Here is a 19809-nt window from a genome sequence, read left to right on the forward strand (position 1 = left end):
GAACAGACTGCACGCGTTGGCAAATTATGAATTAAACCGTAAGTCATAACACGAACGAGAAGAGCAATACTGAGTGCGGATTTCATTTCAATTATGGACTTCGCCAATCGGAAAATTCCTCGTCCTTTCTCAAACAAATTCAATCGATTTTCTTCATATTCCATCGTAAATTAGGCGACGAAAATGTTGTTCCAACCGGTAACATTCCGGCAGGCTCATCATGCGCAACCTGTCTTGGCTTGAGGCTAAAGCAGAAACCACAATCTTGTCGAACATCAAATGTTGCCTCAACAAACGGGTGAAAAAATACCGCCACGCTCATTCTTTCCGCATCATAAAATACCTAAGTTGCCATAAGTCTAAAACAAGCAGCAAAACGAAGAAAAAGGACGTGAAAAATCTACAGTACACATTCGTGAGATAAGCAGCGTTGAACTTAGTAGTAGGTATGGCACATCGGAGGCGTAGAGCGCAAAAATTGGATTCTGGCAGAGGAAACGGCAGGGCGTCTTGGAAGCGCTCATGCGAGTCAACTTTAGGGCCGGATAAAAGCGGAACGAACAAAGAGTACTAAGGCTGAATTAAACCGCCCCCCGTAAAAATATGAGAAACTGGCTTCCTTCTTGGGAAGCATTCCAAAAAAGGCCATCAAGACATTTTTGCGATCACGGAGGCACTCTATGCTAGTCGTATTCCACAAATTTTATTTTTCTCAAGCGACGTTTTCGTCTGCGGCACTGTGCGATATGGAAGTGCAGTGTAAGGTATGCACCTTCCGGGAGAGTGTGAGTACAAGAATTCAATCCACATACAAAGCATTACTCATTTTACGAATACCCAATTTTCCCCTCCCACATAGCAACCATAACCATGTGCAGTGGTTTCGCGAGCAGGCAGACTATATGAAGCTTACCAGCTCATGTGGGAAGGTGAACATTGCTTACTTTGCACGCTCACTTGTTATCACCAAAAGATGGGCTTAAGTGTTGTGGATCATTGGAAGTGTGCAGAACAGTTTCAAATTTGCCTTACAATAACGAAACAAAAAAAAAGATTAAATCATTTGGAAATCTAGTTGTCGGAATTACAACTTTTGATAATGTTTTGTTCCTTGTAAATCTTTATTGTCAATTTAGATGTAGGACTACGTCTTTCATTTCTGTACCGGGGTGCAAGTTCAAAGCTTCGAGGAAGAGATAGTGACGCTATAGTGTAAGGTTTTGAACGTTAATACCTCTTTGCCGGATCAACAGGGTTATATGATAATCATTTCATTCGAAAGACAAAATGTCCAAGAGCTATTGATTAATTATTGACCCGAAAACTTGTTTCAATAACTTTAAAATTGCTTTGAAAACAGGCTATTGACCCATATATAAACTGGCACATATTCTGGAAATCCGTTTAGTTGTGAGATGAGGACGGTCGCATTCAGACGCCTATGCATTAAACGGCCCATGGGCGTTCAATCTTATTGATCAAAATATCGATGATAATTCGATACCGATGGGTGACATTGATTATGGATTTGATAGTGTATAATACGAAATGTTTGATTTGGTGTAGTGGATATTATTTAACCATATCGAAGAAATTACATTTATGAAAACAGCGTTGTAAAATTCTTTGTTTACGAATGCCGCAATCGTTGTTGGGAAGTTGGAATTATTGGGAAGGGGGTCTTATTTTTGCTGTGTAATTCCGAGGAAGAATCCATTCCTTCCCATACGTTAATAGTCCTGCTTCGGATCAACGATGATTCCGATTGTCGGGCCTTGGGGAAGGAGTACTATTTGCACTGGGCATTTCCGAGGAGGAATCGATTCTCCCTTTTGAGCGTTCATAATTCTTTTCCGGCTAAACGAAAAAGCATGATAATCACTGTATTGGAAAGATAAGATGTCTAAGATTTATATACATGTTACTTATTGATTGCTAAGCCAGCGTTAGTTCTACGTCCACCTTGCGGTTATATAAAAAATATAACCCACTTCTAGTTTTTTCATAATTTAACGAGGTGTCGAGTTTTCCAGCACGCAAAAAAAACGATGAAAATTCAATTATTGGACGCATATGTATCGGATCTGTCTTAATAGTCATTATATCAAACAAAACCAATCAGACCCTCAAACCGAACAAAGTATCCAATATCCGGGCCCATAGACTGTACTAAAAGGTGCTGACAAAACTCAAGCGATGACCCCTAATCAGTGTTTGCCAAATGATCCACTCATTGAAAAAATCGCTTTCGTTCGTTCAAATATGATCTTTCAGGAAACATTTCCCCCAGCGGTATTCTATTATTGTTATGTGCTGCAAATCACGACACAAAAGAGAACGAGACAACTCTGCATCGGCTCGCACTTCATTGCACACCAGCATGCAAGCAAAGCTATCATATACGCTTTCTGTGCAGAAAGCTTATTTTCTTCTTTGCCTCTAACATATGCATACCGACCTCTCCATGCATCATGAAACAGCAGGATCATACGGACAACGCAAAGCGAAAGATTCATATTCAGCTAATGTAGCAGATCCTGATTTTTAAGTCTCAGAGAGTGCAAACTATATGATTATTTAGCTCGATAGAGGCTAAGGGAAGGGTAGTCAGATTATATTTTCCATTTTTAACGCCGCTATCCCTTGAAATATGTATATTCATATAGACCGCATAGTTTTACTAGCAACACCGCTCCAGTGAGAAGCAAAAACTCTCGCGTTTTATCTCTTTTCCCATTCGCTGATCTCCGCAAATTGTGACGTAATGATGACGTAATTTTTCTTGTATCATTTATTGCTTTACACTTGTCTGTGCAGTGGGTTTCGCTATAGTAAAATGAGACGATATATGCGGTTCAAACTTGTATGCAGGCTTCGAAAATAGTGTGCCATGTTTGATACAACTCGAATATGCAAACAACAGTCTTCGTTCCTCTCTTAGTTTAATCACTAAATGTTACAAAAGTGATTGCTGACATTCATACAAGTATCTGAATGATCCTCTCATATTTGGTTATATGTTCGTGAGAGTTTACTTGCATGACACATTGTGTATCATTTGATTTTGATCGAAATCCAAACACTGCCCCTAATGGACGAAAAAGATTTTATAGTCATAATCATAAAAATACATCGTAAAGTTGAAATTACGAATATTTTCATACTAAATTCGTTATTCAAAAAGTTAGCTTGATGTATTGAAAAATAGTTGCATTATTAACATCGTTTTTCTAAGTGTTATGATGTGCATCAAATGCGATAAAAAATGTAAACAACGTGTTCGAATGAATGTACTTTACCACTCTTATAGCTTGATTACACATTTAATATTTAATATTTACTCCAATGCCGTTCAATATGTTTTTCTGCATTTTGATTTTTTTCTGACAACTGTGCTCCCTAGCGGCGATATTATGAACTAAACTTTGCTTGCCCCGTTCTGGATCGAGATTTTCAAAAAGTATTCCTGTTGAATTATCTATTTTATCTCGATTTGATTATTGTTACCACTATGTACCAGGGTGCCAATTAATGGAAAAATCGACCCTAAAATTTCAAAAAGTTACTCATACAAAATGTTCGCCACCTCGAAAAAACACCCCGTGCAGAATTTCGGCTCAATCGGACTTAAGGGAGAGTGGCGCAAAGCGGTCAAAGTTTGAGTTTTTTGAAAATCGAAATATCACCCAAGGGGGGAGTAAAGAAAATCGGGGTTTTCGAAAAAAAAATTGGTGCAAATGTCTTAAAATGGCATGAAACGTCGAGCTTTAGTGTCATCTCGAAAAAAAAATTTTTTGCCAAAAATCGTCACTCTGGGACTTGGTTGTTTTTCGGAATACGAAATGAAAAGTATGGTTTGGTGTGCCAATAAAAATAGTTATCTCGATTTTTCATTCGGAACTTGCTACGAAATGTTGATTTGCACGATAATATACCCTATGCAAAATATTAGCTCATTCGGCCTGCATTTACTGGTGTCGCAGACGTTAAAATTTGAGTTTTTTGAAAACCGAAAAATCTACGGAAATCGGGGTTTTTAAAACAAATGTTTGGGGCCAAATGTCTTAAAATTGAATGACACATCTAGATTTATAGCTATCTCAAAAAAAATTGTTTTGTCAAAAATCGATTCTTCAAGCGGAAAAACGATCAAGTGCCAAAAAAACATTTTTATCTGACAAAAAAAAATCGAGATAACTGTAAATCTCGACAAGTAATGCAATGTTAAGACATTTGGCATCCATTTTTTTAGGATCCCCGATTTTCAGTGATTTTTCGTTTTTCAAATAAACTCAAATTTTAATGTTTGTGACACCAATAAATGAAGTCCGAATGAGCTAATATTTTGCATAGGGTATATTATAGTGCAAATAAACATTTCGTAGCAAGTTCCGAATGAAAAATTGAGATAACTATTTTTATTGGCACCCAAAAAACATACTTTTCGTTTCGTATTCCGAAAATAAACTAAGTGCCAAGGTGCCGATTTAAAAAAAATTAAGATGACACTAGATCTCGACGTTTCATGCAATTTTAAGACTTCTGGCATCAAACATTTTTTTTCGAAAACTTCGATTTCCTTTACTCTCCCCTTGGGTGATTTTTCGATTTTCCAATAAACTCAAACTTCGACCGGTTTGCGCCACTCTGCTTTAAGTCCGATTGAGCTGATATTTTGCATAGGGTGTTTTTTTAAGCATAAATTTTTGCATAACTCGAGAACTATTCAAGCAAACGGAACCAAATTTGGCATGTGGAGATTTTAGGGAGTAAGAAGATTTTAGAAAGTTTTTAATGTGGTCCAGCACTCCTCCCACCTCTAAAGGGGTGGGGGTGCTGCCATACAAATGAAACACAAATTTTTGCATAGCTCGAGAACTAATCAAGCCAATGGAACCAAATTTGGCATATGGAGGTTCTAGGGGGCAATAAATGTCTCTATGGTGGTTTGATAGTCCTCCCCCTCTCTAAAGCCACTAAAGGTGTGTGTGCTAACGAACTTGATCCTTGTTCGAAAGTGGAAATGGATTTTAATGTGATAAAACGCACTCCTATATCATCTTCTATCTATATAAATAAAAATGGATCACCGAATGTGTTTATAAAAGCAAAACTCGAGGAAGGAGTTGTCGGATTTATGGCTTTTTTTATTGTATCATATTTTCTGTATCAAACATTTATTCCATGTAACGGAGAAACATGTTATTTGCAAGTGGTTGAAAAATCTTGAACAATAATTGTGTCTGGAAATAATCTGATGTGATAATGAAGAGTTTTGGTAGAAGTACTAAGAATTTTGTAATAAAGGGTAATTTCAAAGGGTCGAATAAAAGATCAATCAATGAACAGTTCTGCGATTGAATCCATGAACGTGCGCTTAGTAAGCAAACGTGTACTGATAACGAAAAATAAATTTTGGGTGGAACAAAGCTAGTAAATCAAATAAAAATGAAAAAAAATGGTTTGGCAAGGGAGCGGAGTTTTTATATCGAATGAATGAACGAAGTGTCTATAAAAGCTGATTTAACTCTCCATCAAGTCATATGCCAGCCATTCTAGGCCAAACCGATATAGTGATTCTCAGATTTTCATGAAAAGTTGTAGTTTTGTTCTTTTTTGCAAAATATTGGACCCATATTTTTTATTTTTTTATTAGGGTGTCCATTTCAAATTTAGGGTGGTCCGAAAAATAGACTTTTCCTCCTTTTTTCAAAAATTTTTAACTTTAATTAACTTTAATTAATTTTTTTTAAATTTTACTATTTAAAAAAAGTCGGAGTCGCTAATTCATGATTTGTTTATACAAAATAGCTACTTAAATCTATGTTTAATTGGATTCGACCGATTGCTCGCGGTTTACTCGAGGTTAGAGGGGCAAATAAAACACGTTGTAAAGAGCAATATATTATAAAAAGGGCCGCCATTTTGGCAAAACGTTTTTTTTACTTGGCCGAGGTTCATATCATAGCGGCATCTTCACTGATGCAGAATCTGTTCGATTTTTTGTTTCAGATACCCAAAAGGACTGGAATCAGGAATCCTGAACCTTTATGCTGTGTCCCAATGCTTGTAAGCATTATATGGTAACACTAAATGCGCATATACAGCTTTCTTCAGTGCTTTTGATGAGGGAGCGCTTTTCCTACAACTATTAATCTAAGCACTAAAATGCTCTTATAGTGCTATTTGACAACAGAGCTGCCAAATTTTATAATTTTTTAGAATAATTTAGAATTTATATTCCAATATAGTTCAATTTATTAATTAGATTTTTTATGTTATCTCGAAAAAATATTTTCATAAACAGTTATCATCTGACAACACAACAACAATACTACTGTGCAAATCTGTTTGGAGAACTTTAATGAGTGTGTATTATTTGCGGGACTCATATATCATACGAAAACCCACCGTTCATTTTATATGCAGCAGTTCTATAAGAAAGCTAAGTGACAAGCAACGAAGCTCTTGCTGAATCACGAAACTCGTCGACGCTAGTTCAATATTCTAGAATAACCTGGAAACCTTTTCTGCATTTGACATTCTGCTTCCCGTGGCAAATGTGGCTCCTATAGTTTCGGTGGGAAATAGTGCCACTCCTATCGTAGCATCCACTCGAGAGTGGCAAAATCTTCGTCATAATTTTTCTCTCGTTTAAATATTTATTGTTTATGCCTTCGTCGTTCATTGTACCAAAATTCGCTGCCGATAATTCTTGGTATGAAAAATGCGGAACCTGCTAGCGTCAATGCTGCGCAAATATTTACGATAATGGAACAAATCGAAAATTTTTCCCTGGGTGATGGAAGATAAAAAAATCTTTAATAAACCGAAAGGATGCAAGCTGTCTCGCCTCGATGAGAAATTGTTTTCTCAACTGAGATGCCGACCATATAAGCCATATAAATGTTGAATGTATATTGCTTTCCAAATCAAATGAGCGAAATGTGCGCAGCGAACAGGTGAAATAAAATTGTACTCTCGGTGCACAGCTCCACACTTGAGTCGGAAACGGAAAAGCAATTTTAAGGAATTTTATATTATCACGTACTTTTTTCGTCTCATACGAGCAACATAGCTCGAGATTCGGCAGCAGAGCAGGATGAGAAGCACCGTTTGTATGTGCATATATTTAATGGCGGAAACGTGCCATTTCCCACACGAAATTATGCTCCCGTATTTCCGGGAGAAGAGACTCGTCCGCTAATGCTACTGTATGCACCACACAGCACAAATTTCGAGAGTAAATCAAAAATATGATGCTTGTAAACAATTCTCCTCTCGCCGTATGTTAAATGTGAAATATTATGGACTACAAAATTCACCGGAGGTACATTACATCCATTGAAAGGGTCGTAAAATCCAACCAAAGTTCGGTGGGGACATTGGACACAACACACCTCCCTGCATGTCTGCCAGCAGTTAGAATTATGAAGATGAAGTATTTGGTGCAACGGATATTTGTTTTGTTTGACGATATAAGCATTTGCAACGATTCTTTCTAATGCATGTGCAAATCATCCTAACCAGAAAATTATATTTTACATCATCTCCGAATCGATTCGTTCAACTGAAGGGAACTCTATTAACATCTTGTATGTGTCAATTGTATCTGTTGATTCTGAGGGCTTGCACATAACAACGTACATCTTGTTAAAGTGTTTTGAACTTCTTAACCAGTTTTTCCTCCAGTAAAACCACCTTCCCTCCACTAATGATTCTTATCAACTACTGGTGTTCTATGGTACCAATGTAATTTAATGGAGGACGAAATGGTATGTGTTAATTCAGACCAGGCCATGGGACATTTTTATTATTTCGAGAAAAACGAGCTTGAAGTTGGTGATATAAGGGGTTTCCCTGGATCATTCAGAACAATTTCGATACATTATTTCTGCTGTACGCATGATTTTCCAAACCTGATAAATGTGGTATATTTAATTTTGCGACTTTTGGTTGGTGTAAAGTAAGAGGGGACACTTTACACCAACCAAACGTTTCACGAAATAAGCAGATGTACAACCATTTTAACTACGAAAACAATCGAACTAGTTTAGTTTTGACAGTTGCTCAGATTTTTTTTCAAAGGTTTTTCGGGTATAATCATTATTTTTTATTAGATTTGAATACATGAAGGTTTCAGATGTATTTAGAAATATCTTGAGAAATGCATCAATCCGTAGCCCAATTCATCATATATAGCCATTAATGCTTTATCTAAACACTAAGCTCGTGTCGATTTTCTGTTGAGAAAAAGATAAACTGTTAGTTGAAAAATATTATAACATATAATATCATATAATATCACCCTGTCTTGTGTATAAACTTAGAAAACATTTTAGTTATATTATGCAAGTTTGATACTATTTGAATTTTCATTTTGTTCACTACTTGAATTCTACAACTACTAATAGAGGACCAGAAAAATTCCAGAATCACCATCAACAGTCCCAAACAATTCGAATCTCAATTTTCAATCGTACTGTGCCCTAAAAATGGTATGATAAACATGCTTAGGATGGCTCCGGCAGCTAACAGTTGGGTTAGCTGTGAGTGCATTACCTGACAGAAATGTGGATGAATAATCACTGTGTACATTTTACGATATGGAAAAAATAGCTACCTGTGTGGAAAAATAAGTACCCTTGCATGAAATATGCAGAAAATGCATCGTTCTGTAACCACTACCGTCAGCTACGATTAGGTTATTTACGCCGAAAGCACGATGCATGTAGGATATGCGGTTTTGCCGAATGAACAAGCCGCGTATTTTTTCAGCATGAATAGTTTGTCGGCGGAAAACTGGGGATGCCGGGAACACAAGAAATGCTCATAAAAATATCAATTACGTGGTTTGCTGATTAGTAAGATTGACGAACAACAAAAAAAGGTTGAAATTTTAACACTATGCCTCAAAATAGCCAAAAACCTCACAATAAACTCCAAAATGATACTAACGGGATCAATAATGAAAACAAGAATTTTTCGATACATTAACATATTTTTTCAGACAAACAATTGTAGCGAAATTGTAAAATGTCAATTATTAAACCTAAACGCGCTAAATCCCATGTTTTAATTGGCCTAATTTGTGCTCCTTGAAGTGCACCGAAGATAAGGAGCGCCTACAATGGTAACTAAATACAATTTGAATGCATCAATAACACTGCGACAACAATGGTAACTATTCAACGTGCATATCATTCTGTCCAAACATGGAAATAAAGAAAAAAACCACCATATAATTACGAGAATCGTTTGGAAAGTTCGTGCAAAAATAAAACTACTTAAGGTGAAGATTGAAGGAAGCCACAAATGGCTGCAACAATGGCGCTCATTTCATTCATCTCCCTCCCTCAACCCTCGCCCGATATGAAAAAAAACATCAATAATTTTCCGAAACAGTGTGTAGAAAATGATCGTTTTCGCACACTTTCCATCCAGTAATATCAACCAAACTCTATTCGATTACTCATAGGATATTAAATTTTCATCTACCGTCGCAATGTATACTAAAAAACGTCGGAAAACTCGAGCTAGTGCTCTGAAAGTTAAATTTTCATTTTTCATTTTTCCGCAATGGTTTTGTTTGTATTGGTGAAAGCATTTTATCATTTATCGTATTTTATCGACACTGATGCTAGACAAAATCAACGAACAGCTGTAAAAACCACTCAATAAAATATTATTCCTGAGTCATATCGTTTCATGTAATGAAAATCAATAAAATAAAATTGTATTGATATCAATACAATTATTATTTTTACGTTTAATGGGTCTATAATGTAAGCATCAGCAACTTGAACATTGGTTACTGCCACGGCTGCCTTTGCTGTCAAAATGAGCAAACGAAAAAGTATTATATTCAATCAAAATGCCTCGGCCAACGAAGAGAAGGGTTAATGCTCTCCAACATGAATATAAGCAAAAATACGTTCAACGAAGGAAAATATTAAGGAATTATCGACTAAAATCAACTGTTAGATGGTCTGCTTTGATTTTCATGCTATCTGGTGAAGAGTACCTCTATATTTATTTTTCATCACACGCACACATTGTTGCAATCAGGATGTATTTGTAAAATTGCTTATGACATCCCACTCTCTGATAAGCAGCTTGCGAAAACGGACGGCTTTTTAATCGGGATCATAACTTTTTTGCATGTCGAATTAATGTGACTGTTAGTTACTATCGTATCAATTTAGTGTAGTGTCAAAAATTGCACCTAGGTGTTGACAAAAAAATATTAAAAAACAAAACAAATATTTGTGTTCCAAAAACCCATGTCCGGAAGAAAAAGCACATACAGACGATAATTTTAAATCCAGACGGATATGATGAAATTTCTTATTGAAGGAGTTGCATAAGATTGTCCAGAATTCAAATCATGAATGAGAAAGCGCCCGGATTTAAATCACGGCACAATGAAGAAATTTAAAAATTTTGAACAAATATAACATGATTTTGTGGAATTCTGTGATTTATAACATACATGGAAGCCTCTAATTCCATAGGAACGGTAATTTTTCATGCTATGATTTGTCAATATTTTTTTTAGTTGAAGTTATCATCGTAAGCACTTAAGTGTCCGGATTTCAATGCGTTACGTTATACTGGGAATTTGTAATTTGAAAATCTTCCCGCTCCGGGAATTTGGACCACATGAGCACATCATCTAATATTTCCAAACCAATAAGGTCTAAATCAAAAATGTCACATTGTATACTGAGCTACACTTGTTTTCTCTCAATCAATAATGTTTAATCATTTAATCAAGCTTCAAACTACCAAATATATCATATAATAAAAGAGATGATTTTGGACATTAGAATTTGATGCGGGGTGATTTGGACCGTCTGTGGGGTGATTCGGTCCAGTGTGTGTTTTATCGAAAAAAACAGTAAGTGGGTTATATCTATGGTATAACCGCAATGGTGACGTAAGACTATCGTTGATTTAATGATCATTTGTTTGAAGTTGAATCTGAATCCACTCTGAATGAATGAATAAATTAATATTTAGGGGGACTTCGAAAACGAGAGCGTTACGTTGGAGGTACAAGGTTTTATGCATCCAATATTGGATACGAAAATATCCTACTGATGGGGAAGAATAATCTTCAGAAGCTTTCCTGCTAATTACACTTGATTGAAAAATTACAACATCAAATGTATTTGGTCGCTGTGTTATATGGTTAGAAAACATTAAAATAAACTCTTTCGCATGAATGTATTTTTCAATTCCCAGGGAACTGGCAGATTATTTTTCAGCATCGATTAGATTTTTCCAGATTTTTCTCGATACTCAAAGCCCACCAGTGGTTAATGCTAACTCGATAACCACCTGTTAATAGTACTTGATTGAAAATATTAGGCTGTCAAAAAAGTCCTGCGGTATTTTTTTTGAATTTTCATTTGTTCATAAAATTAGTTACAATCATCTGTTTTAAGTCAAATATGCGCCGTTTTGTTCGATGACATGTTCCCAACGAGATGCCAACTTCATAATACCCCTGTTATAGAAGCTCGCTTCCTTATTGGCAAAAAACTCGGATAGCCAATTTTCACAGGCCTCTTTTGTGGCTAACTTCTGACTACCTTGCTCGTTCGCCATGGACAAAAACAGGTGGTAGTCACTTGGTGCAAGGTCCGGACTATACGGCGGATGCAAAAGAACCTCCCATCCGAGCTCCCGGAGCTTCTGGCGCGTCACCAAAGAAGTGTGTGGCCTGGCGTTGTCCTGATGGAAGACAATGCGGCCTCTGTTTATCAAAGATGGCCTCTTCTTCATGAGTGCACCCTTCAAGCGGTCCAGTTGTTGGCAGTACAGGTCCGAATTGAGCGTTTGGCCATAGAGAAGCAGCTCATAATAGATTATTCTTTGACAATTCCAGCAAACACACAGCAGAAACTTCCAGGCCGTTAATGAGGGCTTGGCCACCGTCTGAGCCGCTTCAGCGGGCTTCGACCACGACCGGTTGCGCTTCACGCTGTCGTAAGTGACCCACTTTTCATCGCCAGTCACCATCCGCTTCAGAAACGGGTCGATTTTGTTGCGATTCAGCAGCGATTCACATGCGTCGACACGGTCAAAGATGTTTTTTGCGTCAACGTGTGTGGCACCCATACATCGAGCTTCTTTGTGAATCCAAGCTTCTTCAAATGGTTAATAACGGTTTGATGACTTATCCCCAGCTCTTGGCCGATGCTACGGCTGCTACTATGCCGGTCTTTCTCGGCTAATTCAGCGATTTTGTCGCAATTTTCGACGACAGGCCTTCCGGAGCGTGGCGCATCTTCGACGACCTCTACACCAAAACGAAAACGTTGAAACCATCGTTGTGCGGTGGAAATGGAAACTGTATCGGGTCCATAAACTGCACAAATTTTATTGGCAGCTTGAGATGCATTTTTGCCTTTGTCATAGTAGTACTGTAAAATATGTCGGATTTTCTCTTTATTTTGCTCCATATTTGCGACACTATAACTCACGAACGACTTAACCAAACAAAACACTGTCAAGGACTATATTATAGCGTATAAAAAATACCTTTCCAACAAGCTATAGTATGACTCGATACAATGAATACAACTAGAACTACGCGCTTACAACGATACCTCGCGGAAATACCGCAGGACTTTTTTGACAGCCTAATATTTGGTCGCATAACCACCTGTTAATAGCACTTGATTCAAAATATTTGGTCGCAGTGTTACATGGATAGAATCATTAAAATAAACTCTTCCACATGAATGTATTTTTCAATTCCTAGGGAAACTGGCAGATTATTTTTCTGCAGCGGTTAGGTCTTTCCGGAATTTTCTCGATGCTGAATGGCATCCAAACGAAAAAATTTCGCGCGTGTATGTGTGCGGCTGCTTTGATGTCTTCCCGGGGAACCGTTTTTCGATGCTGATACTCTCTTAGTCACCTTCTCTTTTCCTTCTGATTGCTTTCTTTAAACTGATTGCGTTTCAGGTCAGGTCAGGCCAGGTAATGAATCTCTTGATCCCTCGCCGTCCAGTTCGTCTAGCACGTTCAGCTCGCTCAGTAACGATGTTGTCTTGTCGATGTCCTCACGCGTGTGTGTGTGTGTGTGTGTGTGTGACGGTTGCTCCGATCTCTTCCCGGGGAACCGTTTGTGGCATCACTCTCCTCCTGATGGATTCCCTTCTGGCCTAAGGTGCACAAACAGGCTCTTGGTGACACCGTTCATCCGCGCTTTCATGATAAACGAAGAGCTTCACCACAACAGCGACAACATGCTCCAATCGCTGTTCAATTATAACTGAGTGGATTTCCGAGCGGCCCTCGCTTATATACCGATTGGTGATTTCAATAGCCCGTTTTGAAAGTAATTTTAAGACTATTGAAACAAGTTTTTGGATCAAAAAGTAACAAGTATATAACACGTAGACATTTTATCTTTCGAATGAAGTGTTTATCCATTTCGTTCAGTTGTTTAGAAGCTATTAACGCTCAAAATCTCGGTCTCCGGCGTAACGCTTTCGCTTTCGAAACTTTGATTTTACACCCCGGTATAGAAATGAAAGACGTAGTCCTGCGTCAAAACATGTGTAAATAAATTATTGAATTTTATTTTGAATTCCTCTCAAAGGAGCACCACAATGCTCAAGAGCTTAAAGCTCCCTTATATTCCCATACCACTTTCTATATAACGAATAGTAGAATACAGTCTGTTCGATAAAACGGTTGTAATTTTGTCCGGATCCGAAAGTCTCAGATTAATTACCCTTACAATTCTGTAGACAGGATAACGACCGGCGTGGTTTAATTCACCGTACAAGCGAATTCGCGGAATATTGGATTCGGGGCCCCCGGTGTGATGAGCGAAGCCGAAAAGGTGCTGGAAGAAATTTCTAAAAGTGTTGCAGAAAGCGTGGTGTGACTGATAGCCGGGAAGAGGCTGAATCGAGCAGATTGTGCCAGATTGGTGTGCTGCAAACTGTTCAGAAGGAAGAATCCAGTTCCGACAGTGAAGAATTCCTTTCACCGAGTGAGTTACGTCGTTTAAGTTTCGAAAACTTAATTTTCAAGGATCCACGTTATAAGAAAAAAATGATGGACGAACAAAAGACCGGTGTACTGAGTGATGCTGCACTACGACAGTTGATAACGGCGTTGAATAATATTGCAATGGCCGGCGGGCAAGCTCAGTCGGCTGACCCGCAACCGCATCGATTTGATGTTCGAGATGTGATGGACATAGTGGTAGCATTTAACCCAACCACTACAACGGCTGAACAATGGCTAGAGCCAATCGTGAAGGCGGCTACCCTCTATGGCGGAGATGATGAGTGGAAGCTGCAGTGTATATTGAATCTGCAAGGCGCGGCAAAGCTCTGGTTCAGTGGAGTGGCAGTTAAAACTTGGGCTGAGTTCAAATCAACGTTAATTCGTGACTTTCCTACATCAGTAGATGTTGTGAGTATTCACCATGCTATGATCAATAGAAAAAAGCTCACACAAGAAAGCTTGAAGACCTATTTTTACAGTCAGGTTGCACTAGGCAGAAAGGGCAAACTGCCAGATGAAGCGACGATCAAATACATTGTCCTGGGTCTCGAAGAAAAGTATGGGACGATTTCTCCAATGGATACCTGGATACCTGATCTGTTGAGACAATTGGAATGGTTGGCCGAAGTTAAAGAGATAAAGTCTACCGACGGTTATGCGCGTTCGTCGAACACGAGATCAGCGAAACCAATGGGAACACCTAGTGCTCATATCAAGTGCTATCGTTGTAATGGTGAAGGTCACGTAGCTGCCAATTGTCCAGAAAAGAGTGCTGGAAAATCACACGCGAATTTTGAATGTTATCGTTGCAACCAAAAAACATCGCTAAAAATTGTGGTAAATCAGGTGCGAAGCAGTACCCTCGAGCAATGCAAGAGATTCGTCAGCCAAGTAATTTCGTGAAATCCGTGAAAATCGGTAAACACGAGTTGGATGCCCTTTACGACTGTGTATCAGCAGTAACAACGATTAAAGAGAGCTGCAGAGCTGTACTAAATTGAATCGAGCCATGTGATATATCTTTGGTTGGCTTTGGTGGTAACAGAGTGAGAATTCGCGAGAAGAGTGTCGAATCAATCAAGCTAGATGATATTGAGTTGAAGACGGATGTATATGTGGTACCGAATAGAGAGCAAGCTAATTCGATGATTATCGGAAGAGATATTTTTGATCTAAAAGAGATTCGTTTCGTGAAGGAAAAAGGTAGTGTGCGTATTGAAAAGGTAGTGGTAGAACAATCTAACGAGATCGCCGAACCTCAGCCTGGACCAAGCCGTAACCTGAGAAACGTGTATAGTATTTAGGCCTACGAGCCGAGGTATTGAAGAGCGACAGAAAATCATGAATCTGATAGAGTGTTATCGACCATGTTTCGCAAAGAATTATAAAGAAATGGGTACGGCAAAGGAGTGTGAGTTGGTGATAGAGTTGATTGGGGCTGAAAAACCAATCCACACGAAGCAGTATCGAGCAATCAACGCTAAGACAGTGAAGGAATCGTGGCCCATGCCAGTGATCGAGGACTGTTTGAATCGATTAGTTGGTGAAAGATTATTCACGGCTGTTGATTTGTTTAGGGGCTATCACCAGATCCCGATTGCGGACTCCAGCAGAAAGTTCACAGCGTTTTCGACTCAATGTGGTCATTTCTAGTATCGAAAAATGCCTTTTGGATTGAGCAATGGTAGTGCAGTGTTGCAAAGAATGATAGACGCTGTGATTCCGCTTCTGCGTTCGATCGGATTCATGGCATATATTGATGATGTTACCTTCAGTGGGCGCGATGTTTACGATATGTTGAGAAAATTTGAAGCATTGTTGAAGAGATTAGCTGATTGTGGACTAACAGTAAACCTAGAGAAGACGCAGTTTCTGAAGAAAACTGTGAATTTTACATCCTATAAGCTACTTTAGCCGAAAAACGTCCCCAGTGGAGTGCCAGAAATATAGCTACGAATAAGAAGCCTTAGCGGTAGTCGAATCAGTGGAGAGATTCCGAAAATACTTGTTGGGAAGACATTTTGTGATTGTCAAGAAGCGGTAAAGAAAACCGTAGCGAAGAAGATAATGTTGCCAGTAGTAGGAAAGTGGTTGCTGAAACTACAAGAATACGATTATGAATTAACGCATAGAAAAGGAGAAAAAATGAAACATGCTGATTGTCTGAGCAGAAATCCAGTGGATCAGCCTGAAACCGACGAACCAGAACCTGTACTGGCACATGTGATGGAAGCGAACATTGAAGAAGATCAGTGGTTGAAACTTCTGCAGAGGGAAGATTCAAAGTTGTTCGAGATCATGAAGATCTTGTCGAAAACCCCAGTGGATAATCGGGACAAGCAGATTCATAAGGAATGCGCTCTAAGAGAGGAAGGTGTCATGCGAAAGTGTAAGGATGGATTGAAGTGGGTAGTGCCGACACGTGCCCGATGGCGTATTGCTCTAAACTACCATGACGATCTAGGGCACAAGGGAATTGAGAAGGTGTTGGAATCTATTCGCAGAGGTTTTTGGTTTCGACGAATGAGAAATTATTTAAAGAGATACATCGGCTCATGCGTACATTGTGCGTACGTGAAAGCTAAAGGCGGGCGAAGGAGGGTTTGCTGCATCCTATACAGAAAATCGCGGTGCCCTTCGACACAATCCACTTGGATCATCTTGGTCCATTTATTCGTTCGTCACAACTGAATCAATTCATCATTGTCCTGGTTGATGAATTCAGGAAATACGTCGTGCTCAAAGTGGTGCGCAACACGAAGACAAGTCCGGTGATCCAGATCCTGAATGAAGTTTTCTCCATCTTCGGAAAGCCACGACGCATAATCACTGATCGTGGGACAGCCTACACCTCGAAGGAGTTCGAAAATTTTTGTGTTCAGTCGGGAATCACGCACGTGAGGGTTGCCGTTGGAACTCCTCGCGCCAATGGTCAGGTCGAACGAGAAAACAGAAGCGTTCTAGATGCCGTACGCTGCATGGTCAAGAACAACGACAAGAGCTGGGATAAGCATCTTCGTATGATACAGTGGGGACTGAACACCATGGTCAACGATTCGACGAAAGTATCTCCACATACGTTGCTTTTCACTTACAATCCCCGCAATATTATGCAGAATCAATTGCTCATGATGTTTACTGCGGAAATTCCAGATGGCCAATCGGAAGCTATCAAGGATCTAGTGCGTACCAGAATTGAAAAGGAGCAACAGAAACAGAAGTATTATTTCGACAAGTCGAGACGTCCAGCACGAAAATACTGTGAAGGAGATTTGGTTCTTGTGGAAAAGGATCCGCAAGCAACTGGATTTAGCAAGAAGCTTGAGCCACGTTTCAAGGGGCCGTATATCATTCGCAAGGCTTTTGGAAACGATCGATACCTGATTGCAGATGTACCTGACGTTCAACTAACGCAGAAGAAAACTTCTACGATCTTCGCTGCTGAACGAATGAAGCCGTGGACGGTCAACGCGTCGGTGGAAATCAGCGATAACGAGTGTTCCAGTTCGGATGATTCCGATGATTGAATTTATCGCCGAGGCGGGATAATTACTGTGGTGTCCGTTGTAAATAAATTATTGAATTTTATTTTGAATTCCACCGCAATACTCAAGAGCTTAAAGCTACCTTATATTCCCATACCACTTTCTATATAACGAATAGTAGAATACAGTCTGTTCGATAAAACGGTTGTAATTTAGTCTGGATCCGAAAGTCTCAGATTAATTACCCTTACACATGCTTATGTTTATGTAAAGTATTTTGAGATAATGTTACGATCAGTAACAGTGTTTTGGGATCGATACCACGTGTCTTGGGCAGATTCCAGACCAGAAAAATTGGATTGACACCATCTCGAATTCTGCCTGAATCTTTTCACTGTTGTTCGAGCATTTTCAAACACTTTCGTTGTTGGTCAAAGAAAATCCTTTCTTGATGGCCTGAGTTGCTCTCTCAAGCTCCTCCTTCTTCCAACGTTGTCTACCCATTCTCTTTTTGTAATTGCGTGACATCTGGAATCAATAAGATCAAAGAAAAGCCTCAAACCTGTAGGACCAATTCACCTAACAGAAACGTGTCCATGTCACCCCACACAACATGCAAAAATTAAAATGCAATTAATTCCATTTAATGTTATCAAAGTTGCAGTTTCGCTGCATCAAATTATTCCTCTTCTGTAGACGAACAGAACTTTACTGCACAATACACGAAAAGTTTGTATAATCAGCGGAAAAACCTTAAAACCACGATCGGAAAACTCACATTTTTTGACAATCAAAGTGCTTGTTGTGTTCATGCTACCGTTTCCTTCCAAATGATACATAAGGTTCAATAATAAAAGAAAATGACATTATATAAAATCCAAGTTGAGCCGTACTTTTTGAGATAACGGGGTGGTCTAAATCACTCACCCCGTGTTAAACTACTACTGTTAGTGGTCCTAGCTATGGTGGCCAGGTAGAGGCATGATGCGGGTCGAATCAGATTTTGCATCATAGCTGCGGGCCACAATGGTATTTTTTCCCATTGCTGTTTATGATAAAATGATCAAACATACGGATTTAACCGATACTTTGTAAGGCTCACTACAGCATTTAAATTAGAAAGTATTGTGTTTTATTATATGAAGACGGTATCGCGGTTAAATTGAGTATTCTTAAAGTCAACAAAAAAATTATTACAATATTTATTATTTTATTTCAATATAGAAAAAAATGAAATACAAACATACTTCAACGCCGATTTTACCTAGACAACTTTTTGGGCCCGTTTATTGAACGCTAGAGGTTGCTACGCGAAGCCAATGCAAATGCAATTGTTCCTCAGTTATTTTGCTCATTGACTTCAATTTCACATGTTTCATAACGGAAAACAATTTCTCACAAATGTTTATGCATCCAAATAAAGAAGCAATAAGAAGATCATGTTTTCTTAATTTTGAAAATCGCGCTTCTGGAACAAATTTAGAAAAGAAATCCAAAACATTATGGATCAAATTTTTCACGCAGTTCTGAATCACACTGCATTTCAATGAGTTCCATCTGCGTTTTTCCTATACCCGCGTATAGGTCTGACAGACCGAGCATCAATGAGGTGGCTGAATTAAATGACTATTAAAACTGAATGAAGTTAAAGAAAAATTATTTCCGGAGTTTTTTCACTCAATTATATCTTTTTCTTTGATTAAATACCAATAACGCCTAAAAATACACAATAGCAATATCGCAGAGACGCGCAAAGTCCAGAGTACACAAATTACGATATTTCGCGCGAGTGTAGGAGTATTAAGGGCATGTTCATCAAGCAAACAGAAAGGAATATCTTTATTACGCATTTAGTTTTTTACTAAAAAAAAATGTGAGGTCAATGTAATGGGGGAGAAGTTCCATCTAACGAGAGTGAAGTACTGAGGCGGTCCCAAGCCGCCGAGGTAACGCAATCCGACCGGCCTGAGCAATATGAATGATATATTGCAAAGCAAACATTACCCGGGCAAACGTAATGTACCAGGCGAACGTATGCCCTCCGACGATCGTCAACCTAACTTAAGGATCTTCCCCTATGTTTCTAACTAAACGGGCAATCGGTGGAATACACGAATGCTTACGAGAGGCCGCCGCTTCAGAAAATCGGCTACGGCTATCAAAAATATAACCTTGGTATTTTGAGGCTTTTGAGAGACGAGATTTTATTTTGAGGCTCGCAAACGAGATTTTGCACCATAATGCATCAGCCTCTCAATGGATCATTGAACGAATTTTCAATCAAATT

Source organism: Toxorhynchites rutilus, chromosome 3, assembly GCF_029784135.1.
Source record: "Toxorhynchites rutilus septentrionalis strain SRP chromosome 3, ASM2978413v1, whole genome shotgun sequence".
NCBI classification, from domain to species: domain Eukaryota; kingdom Metazoa; phylum Arthropoda; class Insecta; order Diptera; family Culicidae; genus Toxorhynchites; species Toxorhynchites rutilus.